The sequence below is a fragment of the Myotis daubentonii genome, chromosome 17 (assembly GCF_963259705.1).
Source record: "Myotis daubentonii chromosome 17, mMyoDau2.1, whole genome shotgun sequence".
NCBI classification, from domain to species: domain Eukaryota; kingdom Metazoa; phylum Chordata; class Mammalia; order Chiroptera; family Vespertilionidae; genus Myotis; species Myotis daubentonii.
The window spans coordinates 29,991,723-29,999,314 of record NC_081856.1 but is presented as its reverse complement, the minus strand read 5'-3'; positions in this window follow the sequence as shown (position 1 = coordinate 29,999,314).

Below are 7,592 nucleotides of genomic sequence, written 5' to 3'. Positions count from 1 at the left end.
GGCTAGTGAGTATGAGAATTGAATTTCTCTTCATCCACTGGTGAACACAATAGGTGGACACTAATATGACATAAATATCTGTGGGCAAGACTCATAACTTTGTGAGTTTCCCCTCAACACAAGGGTGAAAAGAAAATGCAGAGAATATGAGATACAACTTTAAAATGCGTAAGTCTTGATTCTTAATTGATCGCCCGCTGGCCTCCCCAGTGTCTTCAGGCTACTGTGATCGAATGAAATATTAGGGGTTTTAAAGACAAAATGGGGCTCAAATTCTGTCTCTGTTACATGCTAGGAAATCATGGGTATGTAACCTGTTCTCTTTTGTCCACAGCCCTTTATCTGTAAAATGGGAATATTAAGGCCCAATTCATAAAGCTGTTAAGAGAATGAACATTACAAAAGTAAGATCCTGGCACATGACAGATGCTCAATGAATTTTATTTTCTGCTGTCCTTTAAGATTAAGTCCAGTTGGAATGGTTCTTTCTGAGAGAGATTTTCTTTTATTCTGATTCATCAAAAGGAAGTCAGCAAGATTGATGTGGCTTCACTGAAGACTCCACAAACTCTCTGACTTTGGGGAGATATGCTGACTCAGCCTCTCAAACAATAGAAGTTTTGTCTTACAGAGAGTCTGAGTGTAATTGAACCTTCAGGATCTCCACAATGTATGTGATGGGAGAGGCTTCCTACCTTGCCTACAACTGTTTGGAGCCCCATTGGTCACAACCTTCCAAGCGGCGGGTGCCCTGTGTCCAGACTCCACTCAGCACCATTGTCACAGGCACACAGTAAGCTTCAGTGACTTTTCCAGGGAGTCCCAGCAAGTCTGGGGCCCCGACTGGAAGCCAGGTCTGTGGATACCTCCTTGTTTCTTCCATTGCCTCATCCAGACTCGCCTCTCTTCCGTTTTGTGCTGAAGTGGTCACTGCTCTGAACCCATTAACCAGCACAGTTTTCTGGAGGGATGCCCCTTTGTCATTTTCCGCAAACCAATCACACAAATGGCGGAGAACAGCCCTTGTGTGAATTTCTCTCTTGTGAAGGAACAGTGTGGGAAAAACCCACGTTTACTATGCCAAGTTCTGTGATAGAAACATGGAGTACCCAAAGAGACTTCTGAGGTTTTGTTCTTTTGATTATGCAGTCAGGCAGGCTGAGTCCCATAGCACTCACACTATTTGGAGAAGAAACAGGATTGAAAACCAGGTGGGTCTCACTCCAGAGCCTTTAACAAAGGTTTATTGACCCATGTGGGCCTGCTTATGAGAAAGCCAGCTACTTACTTCTAGGTGGAAACTGCTCTTATTTTCTTTTTATTCCCAGAGTCCATCAAATTTTATTTTTTTCTAGAAACTTTATTATGCTATTTTTTAAATGTGGCGTAGTCAACAAAGCCAGTTTTAAGTAATGAGGGGAAAAATATATGGTGCCAGTTATACCCAAGTGTGAGTCTGCTGGTTTTAATTTTTTTCTTATACTCAGTCTCAACCTCATAGTTTGGTTTTAAACAGAAATTTATTCTGGAGGCTTTGGCAGAGCTTGTTTCTTTTGCCACCTCCTCTTAGCAGGCATATCCTGGATGCGCTCCTTGCCACTGGTGTTTCATGGAAGGGTAAAAGCCGATCCTTGAGAGTGGCACAGTCTCCTGGCTGGAAGGAAACATCTGATCCAGACCCAACAGAAAGCAGATGCAGTTTTCCATACAAAACCATGACTCTTGGCTTCCGCGGGTGGATTTCTGTTTTTCAGAATTGTGACTTTTTCTCTCTTGACTCTTGCTGTTATCCTACTTCGGGAGTGATGTTTGGCAGCTCAAGGTTAATTCCAAATGTGTAATCAGGACAGATCATTGTAGGATGAATAATTTGGGATAGCTGAGACTATATCAGGCAAACATTGCACCCATTTCAAGCAGCAGCAGATGATAAGAGACCCCCACAAAAGCATGGGGGAAGTCAGTTGCTATGGCTGTTAAGATTTAGTAAATGGTCATGAGATAATAAGTTGATCAGGGAGAGTCCGTTACTTGGGTTTGGGGGATTCAATGAGATGATGTTTATAATGCCCTAAGTAGGGCTGTGTGTCTAGCAAGTTCTCAATAAACGGCATTTACTCTGAGTACCAGGGTCAATGTATAAACAGTGGCAAATCTGAGGGTCAGTTAGTAACTTCCTGGCTTTGTCTTTATGGAACATGGTTTTCTAAGAACTCAAATGGATCTAGAATCTGGGGCTAACAGGAAAACATATAATAAATGATATTGATTATTCTTATTGCGGTTGCTATTATTACCATGAGTATTAGCATCAAGGGCGACACATAAACAGTCAGGTGATAATTGCAATGACAGATACGAGCACATTGTGATTAAATCACCGAAGAGGAGAAAGCTAGTTGTTCCCTGTCTTCATCAAGAGAACCACAAAGTTACACAAGAGTCTTAGTAAGACTGAGGAGCTCTGAGTTCTTCTACCAGCTGTGAAATTTAATCTCTCCCAGCCTCATTTGGATCCTCAAGGATTAGATACAATATTTCCCAAAATTGCCCAATAAGAACTCTAGCACCCTGATCCATGATATCAAAAGCATATTAAGAGGGTGCAGGAATATGCATTTTGAATAAACATTCCAAGTGATGCTTATAAGAAATAGTCAGAACAACTTATAAAGGCCCACTGGCTCTAAAATTCCAAGTAGGAGTTTCTATTAAAGAAACCATTCTGCCTGGCCTCAATTTCAAAGTGAGAGCTATTAAGATCTGCAATTGGGTTCCATTGGCTGTGTATGTGGTGAGGAATCACTAAAGCAATAAAACTATTTTTAAATGCTTAAATCCAAGCTCATCACTCCCAGAGATTTAGGAATGGCTGGGCCAAGGCAGGCGGGATGAACAGATGACCTCATGTTGTCTCTCAGAGACCTACAAGTCCACAAGAATGACATAGCTTTTATGCATGATCTTCCCAGTTTACCTCCGCTTGTCTGAAGTCAGTGAGTCATGAAAAACCAAAATTGCTATAGAAATGTCAGTTTGGAAGATGTCTTTGTTTTAGTTAGAAGAATATTTGTGGAAATATGACTTAAGCTTTTGTGTCTCTAAAGATGAGGTGGATTTCCCTGGGAAAAGACTCATGAAAACCCAAGGAAATGAAAGATTTATGTTGTAGTAAATACTTGGAGAAAGACAGGAATCCTGATCCATTAGTCATAACCAAATACCCAGAGATCGTCCTCCTCCTCTGGTGACTCTACTGGAAAGATTAATGGTTATTTAATATGGCTGTTCCTTTCCCCTCTGGGCTCCCACCTCCAGTCTGAGGGGTCTGTTTACCCCATGGCTGACCCGTTTTAATAGTCAGCTCTTCTGGGTCCATTGTCTCCAGCCTCCAATTCATTCTCTACTCTCCTGCCAGAATAATCTTCTTGAAATGTTGCTTTGCAAACATCAATTTCTTAAAACCTCAATGGCTGCTATTGTGTTTATAGGTAAATAGAAAATTAAAGAGTCTCAGGTGGTAAGGACCTCACAGTCATCACAGTGACCTCCTCAAATCCAAACATCTCTGTCTGGTATTCAAGGACCTCTTGTTTACTCCACATATTAGTCAGGACTCTTGTTGAGGAATGACAGAAACTCGCTTGGATGAGAAAGGGAAGTCAGGGGTTCCCAAAACAAAATAACAGGAAGAAAAGATGTGGCTGGAATCAGAGGCTTGAATATCAGCAGGACTCCTTGCCTCTCTCTTCCTCCTAGTTTGCTAGTTTGCTCTGCTAGCTCCCTTTCTCTGTGGCCTCTGGCAGCTTTAGCTTTATACTTTCATAGCTTTTCATTGGACAGGAAAACAATTCTAAGTAATTCCAGTGCACAGATCCTAAGAAAGGTGTCTTGTTGAATGACTTGGGATAGCGGTGGTGAAGGATTGCAGCTTGGAGAAAGAGAGGCAATGGGGTGTGGTGGGAGAGGGCAGTTCCCTAAAAGAAGCTGCTGCTTACCAGACTAAAACGAAGAGTTCTGGGTAACCAAAGCAATTAGTCTTTCTATTGCAACCCACAGTGTGTTCATAAGTTTCTGTGAGCTTATTTTATATTACTCTTTGAATTTTTATATACTAGTAAGCTGCATGAGTCTATACAATGTTTTCTTAACAAGTAATGTACATTTTAGCCTCTCTGGCTTTTCCAATGCAATTCTTTATGTATAAAATATCCTGCCTATTTCTTTCTGGCTAGATGTGTCTACAAGACCCAGCTAAACTTACTGCTTCTTGGCTTGCCTGAGGCTTCAGATATGATATTTGATGACTGTGCCATGTTTATACAATTCAATTGGCACTAAGTATATACTATACCATATGGTATTAGCAATTACTCTTTCATGTGTGAATCATGTCTCCCCAATTAGATTATAACCAATTTCAAAACAGATGTATTTAAACTCAGTTATGGAGATTATTGTTGCAGGCTATTATGACTGTTAAATCCCTGCTTTATAGTTTCCTAGATTTGAGGAGTGAAAAATTTGGAAAATATTAGCAAGAAAGGCAAAGAATTGTAATTGTACTCAATATCAGCAATCATAACTACAGTAATTATAGCCACTGCTGTAAACTTCGGTCAAGGGAAGGAAGTAGTAAAAGTTTATCCTTCACATTGAGTTTGAGCATCAGTTTAGGGAACATTTCCAAAGGTGCTAAGTGTTTGGAAAGGAGCTGCTTCCAGGGTTATCAACCTCTGCATTGGTGAGAGAGTGCAGAATTCTCTGTTCTTAGAACTCTCCCTTTTCTCTCACCCTCAGCTTTATACCTTAACATAAACACCAATGTGTTGGACAGGGATGGTTTCACAAAAAGCACATGGAAACAACCTAAGATTATGCTCCTGAGAGTAGTAATGGTTTGCCACTATATCTCTTGCTTAAAACTGGGTTTAAAGTGCTTTGAATCGAGTGATCTGAGCACTCAAAAGTATTTTTTACTGAATTAACAAATTAGATTTTCAACATGTAAATAAAATACTGAAGATGGTCTACTGAATAAGATGCTTGATGGAATAGGTAGAATAGAAAAGCATGGTTATATAAATAAAGACTTCATAGAATATTTTTCATGACTGCTCTCCAGAATAAGGATTTCAAAATGATTTCTTGGTCTGAATGTTTTAGTCCATTATACTAACTCACCAGAAATACTTTACAACGTGTGGAGGTTTCTGGATGGACAAGAGGAGACAGTGGGTCTGGACTCATGAGGATAGTTTTAACTCCCATGGAATCTTTCACATCAAGTCTTTAAGCAACACAGTTGACTGAGTTCTGGCTTCTTCCTGGGAAGAATGTATATAATTGGAGGATGTGGGGAGCTAGAATTAGTGATATTCTCAAAAATTATGACAGAAAACAAACACAAAAACTAAATTCAAATTAAAACACCTGACCCAGAGGAACAAAAGCATTCATCTGAGAGGGGGTTGTAAAAGTGCTGTTTTTAAGGTAATGGTGAACACTCACTGCAGCCAGGGAAAGGGAACAAGAGTGGGGAACGTCCATTCTTTTGACAAGGGACAGGATTAAGTGCTGGACCCACAACTGTATCGGTGAAAGGGCAGGAGAACTGAAAGAGCCACACACTTCAGGGACACAGGCATGCCGAAGAGCCTTAATCAGAACAGAGACTACACCTCCCTCCCCCACCATGAAGCTAAGAAGCTTCAAATGACAACTAACAGCAAAACACTGCAAGACGAGGAATGGGAGAACAGGAATGTGCAATGAGAACCTCTTGGAGGCACAGCTCAAGGGGAAGACCTAAAACTCAGAATCAAACAAGCATTGATCTAATACACATCCACCACCCTAGAAACAAGCTACAGGAATTTTAAACCTGTGAGGTCTGAGTATAATTATAGCAAAAACAACAAAACAACAACCAGTTCAATTACTAACTGAATTAATGCAAAGCCTTCCATTACAATTCTAGCAGAAGGTAAGGCGTGCCCATATCCAGGTGTAAAAACTGTATACCTTAGATTCTACTGGTTTACACAAGATGTTTCCTTTTAACCAAATATTAGGAGGTATACAAAAAGCAAGAAAAACAAACATGCTTCTAAGTGACAGAGTAATGATTAGAAATAATATTAAGATTTACTATAAATGGCAGTAATTAAGACATTGTGGTATAGGTAAAAGGATAAATTTGTAACTAAATGGAACAGAATGGAGTCCTGAAATATACCCACACAAATATAATCAACTGATTTTTTACAAAGATACAAAGGCTATTCAATGGAGAAATCCTAGTCTTTTCAACAAATCATATTGGAACAACTGGATAACCATATATATTTTTTAAAGGGACTTAAATACATATCTCACATCTTATATAAAAATTAATTCTGTCATCTGATGTAAGAAGGGCTATCACCTATGTGATATGCTTCCCCATAACATCAGTCTATTCATGAGAAACATCAGACAAACTGCTTTGGGGCATATTTTATAAAATAGCTCACTATGGGGACTTTATACTGTTTTTTCAATGATTCTAAAATAATTTCAAAATTAAAAGTTCAAAAAGAGAAAAACTGACATGAACTTATGTATTATATCTCCCTTGGAAGAGAAGCTTGAAGTAGACCTAATCCAAAGGAGTAGCCAGGTAAGCCAAACAAATTAGCAATTGCATGATTTATACTTGATATCATTAACTTTTAAACTTCTCTTCTGAAACTTAACTGATGTGTGTAGGCCACTTCATTATCCATAAACTAGAGACCTGGTGCACAAAATTCGTGAATGGGTAGGGTCTCTAGGCCTGGCCAGAGATCAAGGCCAATCAGGTTCCCCGCCTCCCAGCCTTTCCGCCTCCTCCTTCCCTTGCCACCCACATGCCACCACCACGCTGGTCACCCACCATGTTCCACACCACCCCCTGGTGGTCAGCGCACATCATAGCAAGCAATCGAACTCTCAGTCTCCTGGTCTAACTCCTGAGGGGATACTTTGCATATTAGCCTTTTATATATATAGATAGGAATTTTGGTGGGGAAATAGATGCTTCTGAAAGGAGAGTGCAGGCTATTAACACCTGTCCTGATAATACCTGCAACATGTATTCTCCACAATTTTTTTCCACTTCAAGTATTGCAAGGTTGGGACTCAGATTCTCCAGGTTTGAGTTCTTGACTTCCCCTGTGCTTTTTATTTCCCTAGATTTGTGGATTTGTATAGTATCTACCTGGATCTGCTCTTTGTCAAAGAGCCATAACTGATCTGATTTTACAAAGGCAGGGCTGATCTGGCCACATTAAATTCTAAGTCATGGTAAAGTGAGAGAAAAGAACACAGACTGGGAAAGGATGGGAGACAGCAGACCCTGTTCATAATATCCCATTCTTGGGACCTGCGACTGATAAAGACATCACTGGCCATGTCTTTATGCCAATGTAGGACAACCAGGATTCTTCTCCTGGGAATTTGGAATTTTGAACTAAAAGCTACAGAAATGGAAGATCAGAAAATAGTGTAGGAACTTCAGCCCACAATGGTGCCAGAGTGATCTTAATTCTGACATTTGTGAGGCTTGGACA